Source organism: Camelus bactrianus, chromosome 11 (assembly GCF_048773025.1).
Source record: "Camelus bactrianus isolate YW-2024 breed Bactrian camel chromosome 11, ASM4877302v1, whole genome shotgun sequence".
NCBI classification, from domain to species: Eukaryota; Metazoa; Chordata; class Mammalia; order Artiodactyla; family Camelidae; genus Camelus; species Camelus bactrianus.
The window spans coordinates 66,735,387-66,749,900 of NC_133549.1; the positions used below are offsets into that span (position 1 = coordinate 66,735,387).

At 42.0% G+C, this 14,514-nt stretch overlaps 2 protein-coding genes across 14 annotated transcripts in view; one reads left to right on the forward strand and one right to left on the reverse strand.

The window, feature by feature from the left end:
- ADAMTS14 (ADAM metallopeptidase with thrombospondin type 1 motif 14) overlaps positions 1-14,514 on the forward strand; it is a 127,519-nt gene that overhangs the window by 107,103 nt on the left and 5,902 nt on the right. For 6 of the 10 annotated variants that reach the window (XM_074374147.1, XM_074374137.1, XM_074374140.1 and 3 more), the window contains 2 exons: positions 128-1,195; positions 1,865-13,038. The exons of 2 other annotated variants lie outside the window; for them this stretch is intronic. The gene's annotated coding sequence lies outside the window, so the exon portion shown is untranslated. Of the gene's footprint in view, positions 1-127; positions 1,196-1,864; positions 13,039-14,514 lie in introns of those variants that run through there. 2 more of the 10 variants (XM_074374139.1, XM_074374142.1) reach the window with 2 other exon arrangements.
- Positions 1-14,514, reverse strand: part of TBATA (thymus, brain and testes associated) — a 37,927-nt gene that overhangs the window by 16,460 nt on the left and 6,953 nt on the right. Inside the window, exon 1 of one of the 4 annotated variants that reach the window (XM_074374156.1) lies at positions 13,038-13,169. The exons of the other annotated variants lie outside the window; for them this stretch is intronic. The gene's annotated coding sequence lies outside the window, so the exon portion shown is untranslated. Of the gene's footprint in view, positions 1-13,037; positions 13,170-14,514 lie in introns of those variants that run through there. 4 annotated transcript variants of the gene reach the window in all.

Consider the following 14,514-nt stretch of genomic DNA (forward strand, 5'->3'; position numbering starts at 1 on the left):
TGCTCTGAGTCGGCCCCGTCCTCCCTTCCCTCTCCCTCTGGGCCCCAAGCTGGCCAGGCACAAGGGGCCTGAGGGCTCATACCAATTCAGAGAGACAACTGTCCTTTCCCCATCTTGGCCCCTCTAGGCCCTCCCTAGGCCCTGGTCTGACTCAAGTATCCGTTTCCTCCCCTGTGGAGATCCCTGGACTCACTGAAGAAAGTGGCTGCTATAGGGTGTGGGTGAGTAGCCCTTGCTGCCTGAGCAGGAAGGAGCAAGTGGACATGTCAACAGGAAGCCTCGTCAGTTCTGTGGGTAAGCCTGTCGCTTTGTGACTGCATCAGCCAGTGGTTGCTAGGTTACCTGTCCCACAACTCCAGAACCACTCCCCAGCACCCATCTCCTCACCCCCACCCAGCTCCTCTTACCCTCCCAGAAGGGGCAGGCAGGGCTCACTGAGGAATCGCTCACTCTCCCAGCCCCCTCTCTGCCGCCCATTCAGTGCTTCCAATGGGGACCAGGGGATAGAATGAGAATCAGGGGCTGGTTTCAGCCAGCGAGCAGCAGGCGGAGGGAGAAAAACTGGCCAAGAAGTTCGGTTGGATGGGCCCCAGCTCTTTCAGCCAAATCGGGCTGTCTGCCACCATGGAGCGGTCTGCCTCCGTGCATCCTATTTCTAGGGGTTGCTTGGCAGGGACTGTCTCATAGATGGAGAGGAGGAGGCCGCCTACATGATCCAAAGCATCCCTGCAGCCCTGCTCTGCAGGATAGTTGGATGGGAGGCCCCTAGGCTTTCAGTTGGGCCATGATTTCAGCGGGATTCTGACACTCCCTACGTGCGTCCCTTGGGTAAGTTGCCTGTACTGCCAGAGACATGGAACAGTGGTAAGAATGCTTGGTTCAGATCAGCTCTCCTTCCTACCGGTGCAGCCTCAGACCACTTGCATGATGTCTCTGAGCCTCAGTTCCCATGTCTCTGGAATGGAGATGATACTTGCAGTTACTTTCACAGGATTTTTGAGAATAAGTGACTTAATGCACTTGAAAGTGTTTAGAATAGTGCCTGGCACCAAGTATGATCTCTTATGTTATTACCTTCTCTGAGCCTGTAAAATAGGCTACCGTCACCTACTTCTGGGGTTGTTCTGAAGGACGAACGAGCTAATGGAAGTGAAGCACCTAGTCATATGCCTGGCGCACAAGATGCTCGAAAATGGTAATCAGAATAATCACTTTCTCGGTGTCTTGATGAAGGGAGGATGGAGGGGGATGGGATGAGTCCTCAGCCTGAGAACCGCCTTAGGTAATTCACTGTTTCTCCAAGGCTCAACTTGGACAGCTGTACAAAGGGGTCAGGATAATCCTTCGACTGACCGCAGGGCTGCTGAGGGTGTAGACAGACTCTGTAAATAACGGAAGGGTTTGCAGGTGGTGCTTGATGCTGTCCTAGGAATGAGGCTGCTGGCACTCAAAACTGATGGGGGTGGGCCTGTTCGAGGGTCTTCCTTCTCAGCCCCCCTGGCTTCCTGTCAGTGGCCGAGGCTTCTAGACTCCTGTCCTCCGCTAGGGAGGAAGAACAGGAAGGAGGCTAGCTAGAGGCAAACCCAAGTCCTTCAAAAGTTCTGCCCATCCCCGCTGAGGGGTGGGGCCTCAAGCCACTGTCCTTGCCCACAGGGCTTCTCCATTCACACAGGTCAGCATGTTCCCCCTTTAAGCTCTGGGCTTGTCTCTGCAGGAATGAGGTGACCCCTCTGAAACCATTTGAAAGCCCCCACTTGCGTGCTTCTGGGAATCTTGGTGGCTACTGTGACAAACAATACTATGTTTGAAAGAAGAGAGGGCTTTCTTCCCTCCTGACCAGCCCCTCCCCGCTTGCTGCTTTCAGCTCACTTGGAAGATTTCCCACAATGTGACCTGACACAGCCGAGAGTCAAACCCACTCTCACCCTCCCGCTGCGCCTCCCAGCCCTTCCACTGTACTGTTTAGAACTGATCATCCGCTCTACGTGCAGATTGCAGCTTTGGGATTGAAGTGGGTACTTTAGAGAACGCCTTCAACATTGGTTTGTAAGGTTTATGAGAGAATTGAGAGGAAACCCTCTGACAGCTCTTTTATGGGGCATCAGAAACAGGAGAGATTCTGTCTGCCTGGAAGTGATTTGAAGTACAGTCCTCCTGCCGGGATGCCTCAGTTATAAGGGACGCAGTATTGAATTTTATGGAATACTTCGTACATGCCAGGCACTGTGCTAACTTTTTAAAATATATTGTCTCATTTAACCGTATAGATGAGGTAGTTGATGATCAGAGAAATTCTTATATGTATTAAAAAAATACATTCTCCCCTCTGTGGCTTGCTCTTCTGTCCCCAAATGCAGTCTTTTGATGGAGAGAAATTTCTAATTTTAACTTAGTATAATTGATTCATTTTGTCCTTAGTAATGAATGGTGTTTGTGTCTTATTAGAGATCTTTGCCTACCTAAGGTTATGAAGATAGTTTCTCATTCTTTTCTAGAAGGTTTTCTATTTTGCCTTTTGCATTTAGATCTATGATCAATCTGGAATTGGTTTTTGGGTATGGTGTAAGTTAGGGCCAAGAGCCATGTCTTTTCCCATATAAATACCAATTTGACCAGCACTATTATTTAAAACCTGTCCTTGTCCTGCTTCTCTGCAGTGTCATCTTTATCAAAATTCAAGTGTCCAAATGTGTGTGGGTTTGTCTGTGGACTCTGTTCTTTTCCAGTGCTCTATTGGTCTACCATTCTGCCAGTTTCAAATACATCTTGGTGCCTAGTGGTAGAAAACTTCATCAGGGAAAACTCTTTTTTTTTCCTCTTCCACTCTTGAGACTTCTGACACCAGCTGTATGGGAGTTTTTCCCATACCAAGCATTTCTCCACTTCAGCAGACACCAACTGGGTGTCCTACAAGTTTAACTTAATTCTGACACTAGCTACCCAGAGACAGCATCAGACCCCACAGGTTAAGGGCCCAGTCCCACAAGAATGCCCCCACTTTAGGGAGACTGAAACCGAGTCCCCCTAAAACTGAGTTCCCTTACCGAGTTTATGATTAATTCCTCTATCCAAAACTTTATGCTCTTTCTTGTCCCTTCTGACCTCAGTCCTGTGCTAACTGAACACTAATCAGCCAGAGTCAGATGCCTGAGATTGCTGTGGTCGATAATATCACTGATGTACTAAAACTGCTATCGTAGATACCCTTAACTACAAACTTGGGCTGTTTCCCCAGGACAAGAATGGGCCCTCGAGCTGTGGACCACTTGGCCAAGAGAATCATAAACCAGAAACCTCTTGACTCCCGAAACTGCAGTTACAGAAATGTCACATGATAATTAATCCCAGCCTCTTGTTCTTCCCTTTTCAATCATCTCTAACTCAAAGACCAAATGGAGTGGGTCTGAGGATTGTCTTTTACTCCCTTGCCGATCGCACTACAATAAACCCTCATTTTGATGCAAATACCCGCTGTCAGAATTTGGCTTTCTGCGCCAGGGGCACACGAGCCCCTGCTTGGTAACAACAGCAGCCTCAGGTTCTAGTTGTCACCTGTACTTCTGACTGACCAGCATTAAATTGAGGTTCTCACCATCCCCTCCTCGGGTTTGAAAGTTTGCTAGAATGGCTCACAAAGCTCAGGTAAATATTTACCTGTGTTTACTACTTTAGTGTGAAGGGTATTATAAAGGATACAGATGAACAGCCAGATGAAGAGGTACATAGGGCAACGTCGCTGGTGCAGGAGCGTCTGTCCCCGTGGAACTGCAGTGTGCCACTCCCAACACGTGGTTGTGCTCACCAACCTGGACGCTCTCCAAACCCCATCTTTTTAGGTTTTTATGGAGGCTTCATTAGGTAGGAATGGCTGATTAAATCTTTGGCCTTTGGAGACTGATTCAAAGGCTAGCCCCTCTCTCCTCCCTACTCCCTAGGTCAGGGGTAGGGCTGAAAGGTTCCCCTGGCAACCAAAGGTTGCCGCGTTAACCTAAACTCAGGTGTGATTGAAAGGGCTAGTTATGAATAACAAAAGACACTTTCATCTCTCTTGTCACTTAGGCAATTCCAGGGATTTTAGGGGCTCAGATTGGGGGTGAAGACTAAATAGATGTGTATTCCTTATTCTAAATCACAATATCGCGGATTTACAGCTTTGTCTTTTAAGATTTTCTTCTAGTTCCTTTGCCTTTCCATATAAATTTTAGAATTATCTATATCTACAATTTTTTTGTTGGGATTTTATTATTTTTAACTGATTTTTTTCCTTCCAGTTTTGTTGAGGTATAGCACTGTGTAAGTTTAAGGTGTACAGCATTATGATTTGACTTACATCGTGAAATGATTATCACAGTAACATCCATCATCTCATACAGATAACAAACTTAAAGAAATAGAAAAAAATGTTTTCCTTGTGATGAGAACTGTTAGGATTTACTCTCTTAACGATTTTCATACATAACAAACACCGATGTTAACGGTATTTCTCATGTTGTCCATTACATCCCTAGTACTTATTTATCTTATAACTGAAAGTTTGTACCTTTTGACCACCTTCATCCAACTCCCCCTGCCTCAATCCAACCACAAATCTGATCTCTTTTTCTGAGTCTGTTTTTGAAGTATAATTGACCTACAATGCTATGTTAGTTCCTGTTATACAACATAGTGATTTGATATTTCTATATGTTTTAAAATGATCACCACAATACTAGTGATGGTATGTCACCGTACAAACATACTACGTAGCTGTTGACTATATTCCCCAAACTGTACATAATTGTCTTAATTATTTCCTCTACATACATTTAGAACCATATCAGGCAGTGTTGTAATTTTTGCTTCAACAGCCAAACATTATTTAGAAAACCCATAAGAAGTAAATGGGAAAGCCTGTTTACTCATAGTTTTTGCTGACTGTGTTCTTCCTTCCTGATGTTCCAAGTTCTTCTATCATTGTTTCCTTTCTGTTTAGAGAACTTCCTTTAGCCATTCTTTTAGGGCATGTCTGCTGGTGACAGACCATCTTAGTTTTCCTTCATCTAAGAATGTCTTAATTTCCCGGCATTCCTGTAGGATACTTTTGCTTAGGTATAGGATTCTGGGTTAACTGTTCTGTTTTTTTCATCACCTGAAAAATACTGTGCCACTTCACTCTGATCTCTGTGATTTTCTGATGAGAAATCTGCTGTCATTCTAATTGTTTTGTTTTGTTTTTTCTTCTTCCATACAGGTAAGGTGTCGTTTTTGTCTGGCTGCTTTTAAGATTTTTTTTCTTTTAGTTTTAGGAGTTTAATAATGATGTGTCTGCCTGTGGATTTCTTTGGCTTTATTCTGCCTGGTTTGTTCCGCCCGTTGAATCTCTATGTTTATGTTTCTTGCCAAATTTGGGATGTTTTCAGCCATTATTTCTTTGAGTTCTTTTTCAGCCCCACACTCTTTCTTTCTCCTGTTCTGGAACTTTGATGGCACAAATGTTAGATCTTTGGTTATAGTCCCACAGGCCCCTGAGGCTCTGTTCACTTTTCTGTTGTTGATTTTTCAGTCTAGTTTCTGTGTTTCAGACTGGGTAGTTTCAATTGTTCTATCTTAGAGTTCATTGATTCTTTCTTCTTCCTCCTCTCTTATGCTGTTGAGCCCATCCACTGAGATTTTAGTTCAGTTATTGTATTTTTCAGTTCTAAAATTTCCATTTGGTTCTTTATAGCTTCTATTTCTTTGCTAAGGCTTTCTATTCCCCCCCCCCCCACTTTTTTGAAGTGTGTTCCTAGTTGCTCAGTGAAGCATTTTTTATCATGTCTGCTATAAAATCTTTGTCAGATAATTCTAACATCTGTCACCTTGTGGTTGGCATATACTATGCTTTTCTAGGACTTTTTGTAAAGCATCTACATCTTCAGGTTTAGAGCATGGCCTATGTCTCTGGAAACTATAGTGATAACAGGATATCTTCTTTTTCTTGTCTGATATTGCGCTGAATTTGTTCATTCTCTCTCTCTCCTTGATCAACACTGCTAGGGTTAGGGTGGTTCAACATATGCAAATCAATCAATGTAATACATCACATCAACAAGAGAAAGGACAAAAACCACATGATCATCTCAATTGATGCAAAAAAAGCATTTGATAAAATTGAACACCCATTTATGATAAAAACTCTCACCAAAGTGGGTATAGAGGGAACATATCTCAACATCATAAAAGCTATAGATGACAAACCTACAGCCAGCATAGTACTCAATGGTGAAAAACTCAAAAGCTTCCCACTAAAATCTGGGACAAGACAAGGATGCCCACTATCACCACTCCTATTCAACATAGTCTTGGAAGTCCCAGCCACAGCAACCAGGCAAGAGAGAGAAATAAAAGGGATCCAAATTGGAAAAGAAGAGGTAAAAGTGTCACTATACGCTGACAACATGTTACTATATATAGAAAACCCTAAAAGGTCCACACAAAAACTACTAGAGCTGATCAAAGAATTCAGCAAGGTAGCAGGTTACAAGACTAACGTTCAAAAATCAGTAGCATTTCTTTACACTAACAATGAATCAACAGAAAAAGAAAGTAAAGAAACAATCCTCTTTAAAATAGCACCTAAAGTAATAAAATACCTAGGAATAAATCTAACCAAGGAGGTGAAAGAATTATACACAGAAAACTATAAACCACTGATGAAGGAAATTAAAGAAGACTTTTAAAAATAGAAAGATATCCCATGCTCTTGGATTGGAAGAATCAATACTGTTAAAATGGTCACACTGCCCAAGGCAATCTACAAATTTAATGCAATCCCTATCAAATTACCCAGGACATATTTCACAGAACTAGAACAAATCATAATAAAATTTATATGGAACCATCAAAGACCTAGAACTGCCAAAGCATTACTGAAGAGAAAGAAAGAGGCTGGAGGAATAACTCTCCCAGACTTCAGACAATACTACAGAGCTACAGTCATCAAGAAAGCATGGTAAAGACAGCACCAAAAACAGACATATAGACCAATGGAACAGAATAGAGAGCCCAGAAATGAACCCACAAACTTTTGGTAAACTAATCTTCAACAAAGGAGGCAGGAATATACAATGGAATAAAAACAGTTTCTTCAGCAAATGGTGGTGGGAAAACTGGACAGCAGCAGCTCTTCAGCAAATGGTGTTGGGAAAACTGGACAGCAGCTGGTAAACCAATGAAGCTAGAACCCTCCCTTACACCATACACAAAAATAAACTCAGAATGGATGAAAGACTTAACATAAGACAAGATACAATAAACCTCCTTGAAGAAAATATAGGGAAAACATTATCTGACATACATCTCAAAAATGTTCTCCTAGAACAGTCTACTCAAGCAATAGAAATAAAAGCAAGAATAAACAAATGGGACCTAATGAAACTTACAAGCTTCTGCACAGCAAAAGAAACCATAAGTAAAACAAAAAGACAGCCTACGGAATGGGAGAAAATTTTTGCAGATGAAACCGACAAAGGCTTGATCTCCAGAATATATAAGCAGCTCATACAACTTAATAAGAAACAACCAAACAACCGAATCCAAAAATGGGCCAAAGACCTAAACAAGCAATTCTCCAAGGAAGACATACAAATGATCAACAGGCACATGAAAAAATGCTCAATATCACTAATTATCAGAAAAATGCAAATCAAAACTACAATGAGGTATCACCTCACACCAGTCAGAATGGTCGTCATTCAAAAATCCACAAATGACAAATGCTGGAGAGGCTGTGGAGAAAAGGGAACCCTCCTACACTGCTGGTGGGAATGCAGTTTGGTGCAGCCACTGTGGAAACAGTATGGAGATTCCTCAAAAGACTAGGAATAGACTTACCATATGACCCAGGAATCCCACTCCTGGGCTTATATCCAGAAGGAACCCTACTTCAGGATGACACCTGCACCCCAATGTTCATAGCAGCACTATTTACAATAGCCAAGACATGGAAACAGCCTAAATGTCCATTAACGGATGACTGGATAAAGAAGCTGTGGTATATTTATATAATAGAATACTACTGAGCCATAAAAACCAACAACATAACACCATTTGCAGCAACATGGATGCTCCTGGAGAATGTCATTCTAAGTGAAGTAAGCCAGAAAGAGAAAGAAAAATATCACATGAGATTGCTCATATGTGGAATCTAAAAAAAACAAACAAAAAACAAACAAAGCATAAATACAAAACAGAAACAGACTCATAGACATAGAATACAAACTTGTGGTTGCCAAGGGGGCGGAGGGTGGGAAGGGATAGATGGGATTTCGAAATTGTAGAACAGATAAACAAGATTATACTGTATAGCACAGGGAAATACATACAAGATCTTATGGTAGGTCACAGAGAAAGAAATGTGACAATGAATATACATGTTCATATATAACTGAAAAATTGTGCTCTACACTGGAATTTGACACAACATTGTAAAATGATTATAAATCAGTAAAAAATGTTATATTGTTAAAAAATTAATTAATTAAAAAAAAACTGCCAGGATTGTTTATTTTTTATGAGGTTTTTTTTTTTTTCCCCCAAAGAACCAATTTTCAGTTATTTTGGTTCTCTTATTTCCTTTCTTCTATTTTCTTTGGGTCTAGTTTGTGTTTTTATTATTTCTTGATGTGGATACTTAAGTCATTGACTTTACATTTCCTTCTTTTCAAATATATATTTAAGGCCATAATAGCTGCATCCCACAAAATTTTCAAGATTATAGGAGATAAATGCTACCTTAGTTTAGTTTTAATTTGTACTTCTTTAATCAATGATCTTTTCATATGCTTAAGTGCTATTGTATGTATAGCCTGCAGTCTCTGTTGATGTCCTTTGTCCATTTTTCTGTTGGTTTATTTGTCCTTCTTATATGGATATATGGATTTATATATTAGATTATCTCTTTGTAATATGGGTAATTAAAATTTTTTTTCTAGTTTATTGCTCTTCTTTTGACTGTGCTGTGAACTCAGGTTTTAGGTTCCTCTCTTGCTGAACTGTACTCTGCTGAGGGTTTACTCATCTACTTTTGGAATTCAAAAACCCCCTCTGCTTTGTTGGGCTTTCATTTATCCCCATGAAAGGTCCTCAGAACAGAGGCCAGAACCACAGGGTCTGGACACAGTTAGACCTGCCATTCTCTAGCTATGTGAACTATGTGACCTTAGATAAGTTTCGACACCTTCTAGGCCTCAGTTTCCTCATCTGTAAATTAAGGATAATTATCCTGCCATCCTTATGGGGTTGTTTGATGCTTAAATGAGATAAGGCACATATAACCACCCAGCACAGTGCCTGGCTCATAGTAAAGGCTCGATGCATGGTGTATTTTTCTTGTTGTTTACCAAAATCAAGCAAACATTTCATGAATGGCTGTTGTGTTATCTTGGTGCTATTTCTCATCAATGTACAGGAGAAAATCCTGTGGTCACGTGCCCTTTATCTCACCTGCTATGTCTTTCTGCTTCATACATGGATTCTGGATTGTGGCCAGTATTATTGGGTGCTTTGATGAGGGTTGGCTGCTCTCAAAATTGAGTCTCTGCCAGGCTCTTAGGGTTTACCTACTGTAGCACTTCCTGTTCCTCTATTGTCTCAGAGTTTGTGTGACTAGCCTTCTGATGGTCTTTTAGAGAAGAGGGGAGGAAAGAAAGGGGCATGACTGGAAACCCCACATGGCTCATCCACCCCACCTGCCTCCCCTAGGATGATCAGTTAGTTGCCTTTTAACCTGTCATCTGAGCAGGACTCACAGCTCTGGAGCTGGCAGGCATAGACTGGCCTAAGTCAGCACTCAGGAAGGTTACCCACCTGGAAGAGCAGGCAACAGAGAAGAGGGAATAAACCTGAACTCTCTAGAAAGATCTAAGATCATGGAACCAAACAAGTTTACTACATTCCATCCCTTTTCAACTTAAATGTCCTTTCTTTGACTCCTATCCCAAGTTTTCCCCTCCTACTCTCTTTTGATAGCCAATAATTCTTACAATTACATGTATCTTGCCTGCAAGCCTATAAGCTTCAAGAGGTTACATGGGTGTATTTCTTTTGTACTAATTCATCAAACTCTTTCTGCAATGCCTGGTGCCCGGTAAGTATTCATTGCATGAATGAATAGATAGATCAGAGTCTAAAGTAGTTATCCTGGTCATTCACCCTCTACATGCCTGAATCCTTGCCTCAGAGTTCCTGCCTACTCTATGCTAGTATTTGTCAGCAAAAACAGCTCTAGCAACAGGGAACTCTCCTGCCAAAGGCTGCCTGTTTATTTTCTGTGTAGTCCTGTTGGCTAGAAAGTTCTTCTTAACATTGAACTGAATCTCCTTGAAGCTTCCAGTCAATGTTCTTGTTTTATTCTTATGGTCATATTCAAGTCTAGACCCTCTTTGGGGTGATGGCTCTTTGCACATTTGAACTTGGTTCTCTGCACCCACCTCTCCTCAAGGCTAATCAGAAAATCATTGATTAGACACATATTTGCTGAATACCTATGAAATGGAAAAGGCTAGAGAACACAAAGGTAAGAAGATATAATATCTGTCTTCAAGAGGTTACTGGTCTTGTAGGGAGCCAGAAAAATGAAGCTAGAATGTAATTAGGACAGTGAAGAGTCCAAGCCCATCTATGAGTCATAGGGAAGGCTCCACAGAGGAGTGGGCTACAGAATGTGCTCCCAGTTGGCCAGGGAGAAGAGAATGTTCCAAGAAGAAATGAGAGATTATGCAAAAGTCAGGGGCTATAAGAGCCCATGGCATGTTAATGGCAACTCTAAGTAATTCTGCGTGGCTAGAGAGACCAAAAGTCCCAGGTGGCACAAAACAGTCCCATTTATACCTGTTGTCCCAGAAGACTTATTAATATGTCTTCAGTCTCAACAGTGTCCCGAATTGAATGATTCATTATATGGTCACTCTAATTGTGCCTGGAACATAAAGTCTGAGGGTGAGGTAGAAATGGGGGAGATGAAGATGGAAAGAGGCAGAGGCTTATCATCAGAGGCCTGTGAGTCCAAGTTCGAGAACATTCAGTTAATTGGGGTTTGTATGGTCCCTTCCCTTGGAGGTCATCCTCTCCAGATATAATCTAATCCACAGATAGATTGGTACATCTGCTGATCGATGATTGTGGCTGTGGGTCACCGTTTATGGAAGGCTTATCAGGTACGTGCTTTCCAAATAGCTTGGGGTGCGGCCCAGGCAATCCCTGCTGACCCTTATTCATGCATGTTCTGTAACTGATTCCCTGCCACTAGGCCTTGGTTTTGACTTGTTTTTATGGTTGTGAGGTTGTGTCCTGATACAATATTGGGCAATCCCCTCAGGGCCTTCTGTTCCCAACTAGAGACTTTGGAAGGCTTTCCTGGACGGACATAGCCAGGATCAGAAGCAGGCCTATGGCTATAAACAACTTGCTTTAAAGGCCTGCAATGATGTGTATGTCAGAGGGACTTGTAATATTCAAACAAAACGAATTTTTAACTGAGTCTAAGATGATGCAACAACTAGGGAGTGTTGAGTTAGCTGTTTGACTGGGCAGCCAGTGGAAATAGTTTGAGCATTTGGAATACTTGAATTACATGAAAAGTGGAGAGTAAGAGTGGATATTTGAAACATGTCCCAGTGGGTGGTTTCCTTTGCAGTGCCCCCTGCACATCTGTCCCTACTGGCAGAGTTTGGTTTGCACTCCAAAACTGAGTGTAGCAGTCCCTCAAGCAGACCCACTAGCTTCAGGATGCTTATGCCCACCAGGAAGCCAGTGGCAGTGGACCCCAGGGCATCTGGAGGCTCCCTCACTGCAGCCACTGCTCTGACACTTGGAGGCTCAGAGGGGATGTGAGGCTCCTAGGAGTGGTCGTGTCACCTCCTTTGTCAACCTACTGAAGTTTGGGAATCTAGGTGTATTAATTACTACGACTGCTGAAACCAAGGACTGTAAATGGGGTAGCTTGAACAGCAGAAGTTAATTGTCTCAGTTCCAGAGACTAGAAGTCTGAGATCCAGGTGTCGGCTGGACCAGTTCCTTCTGAAGGCTGTGAGGAAGAATCTGCCCACTGCCTCTACGCTAGTCTTTGGTGTTTTGACTTATGAAAGCATCATCCCCATCTCTGCCTTTATTTCCACATGGCATTCTCTCTGTGTGCATGTCTGTGCCTGAATTTCCCCTTTTTATAAGGATACTCATACTGGATTAGGGGTCTACCTTACCTTCAGCATGACCTCATCTTAAGTAATTATACCTGCAGTGACCCCATTTCCAAAGAATATCACATTCTGAGATACTGAGAGTTAAGACTTTGGCGTATGAATTGTTGGGGGACATGATTCAACCCACAACACTAGGGTAAACAGAAACAGCATCAGCATGAATGTAACTGCTCTATTGGTTACTGCCGCAACCAGTTCTACTCTATGGGAAACAGTCAAGTCCGAAAGAATCCCGAGGTTAAGGGGGAGGTACTCCAGTCCTGCTCTAACAGGTTAAAGGTAGAGCCCACTAGGTATAGGTTAGCTTGTCTCGAGCTATGAATGTGACTTCTCCCCTGGGGCTACTAGCCTAAGGTCATATGTGGGAGCCTGCTGGTCAGGGCACAGGTGGACTGTGGCTCTGGGCAGCTGCTTTCAATCTGTTATCTCACTTTACAAAAGTCCATCTTCTGAGCTGATGCCATTGTTCTATCCCAGAACCAACTATCTTCACCCTTTGCTGAGATGAATGCAAAAGCCTTGTGACTGATCTGCCCGTTTGAATCTTCTCCCAGCCATTCTCTGTACTCTGTGGAGCAATTGTTTTAAAACACAAATGTGATACAGTCAGCTCCTTGATTAAAACAACCTCAATGGCTGCTTGCTGCTCTTTCAATAAAGTTAAAAATAATATCTCCTACATGGCCCTGAGGTCTCCAACAGGAGGCTTATCATCTGCGTCCTGTCCTCAGTAGCATTCATTTAAAAACAATTCAGTTGGCCATACTCCATTTCTCAAAACGGGGGCTGAATACTGATGTTCACTCCTTGAATACTCACCAGGCTCTACTTTTTGATTTGTGGACTGGTCTGTACGTATGGTATGTATTTGTTTATAAGACAGAACTTCAAAACAGTTGAGTAAGTTGCCCAGAGTTCTGGGAGTTCCTTGGTCATATTCTTCTTTATGACCTTTTAGATCTCTTGACAATCACTATGTAACTACGATTTTCTTTTTCTATTTTGGGGTGAGAAAGATGGAATTAACAAACGGGTGATTCAGCAAGTTACATCATGGTCACAAGACAAATTATGCAAATTACAACAAGAACACATCATGGTCCTACAAGATTTTTGAGCTCTTTTTGTGCAGAAATTATGCTGGCTTGCTGTTTCCTGTTGCTAACTAAGGATAAAGATTCATCACATGTTGCATTTGCCTCCAGTGTCCAGAGGAGATCAGGAGATGTGATTGGTGTTAGCACTGCGCACTTTTCTGTTCTAGGAAGAGCATCATTCCCCTCTGAGCAAGGGTCTCTGCAACAGAGCTGGGGCAAGCTGGGGGCAGTGGGCAGCTCCTCTGTGTGTCCCCTAGGAAAATGGGAGTTCTGAACAGCTTGGGCATATGAAAGGAAGGAAGGGCTACCATTTGCAGCAACATGGATGGACCTGGAGATTGTCATACGGAGTGAAGGAACCCAGAAAGAGAGACAGAAACCACATGATAGATTGTCATACTGAGTGAAGGAAGCCAGAAAGAGAGACAGAAACCACATGATATCACTTATATATGGCATCTAAAAAAAGACACAAATGAATTTATTCACAAAACAGAAACAGATTCATAGACATAAAAAACAAACTTATGGTTACCAGGGGAAAAGAGGGTGGTTGAGAGATAAACTGGGAGTCTGGGATTTGCAGATACTAACTGCTACATATAAAATAGATAAACAACAAGGCCCTACTGTATAGCACAGAGAACTATATTTAATACCTTGCAATAGGCTATAATGAAAAAATGTGAAAAGGAATATATATATATATAACTATATATATATAGAATATATATATAACTATATATAACTATATATATAGTTATATATAACTGAATCACTATTTTGTACACCAGAAATTAACACAGCATTGTAAGCCAACTATACTTCAATTAAAAAAAAAAGAAAAAGAAAGGAAGGGCTGTCCACAGATGGCTGGAAGTGGCTTGGTGACACCTGCAGGCTGCTTCTACAAGCTCCTTCACTGGGCTCTGTCTCTGGGGGTGCTGAGACTGTTCCCAATGTGTACCACCAAGTAGTCCCAGCAAAGAGAATGAGAATAATTCCCAACGCTGGCAGGCTCCTAGGACATCATGATTTTAAAATTCAGAGATTTTTACCACAAAGTCTGGATTCTTTTGACTTTTTTTGAAAATTGGAATGTTGGCACCTTCTCACTTACCATAGTTTACTTATTCTCTTTGCCTCCTTCCACTAGAATGTAAGTGGCATGAAGGAAAGGAATCTGTTTTGCTCAATTA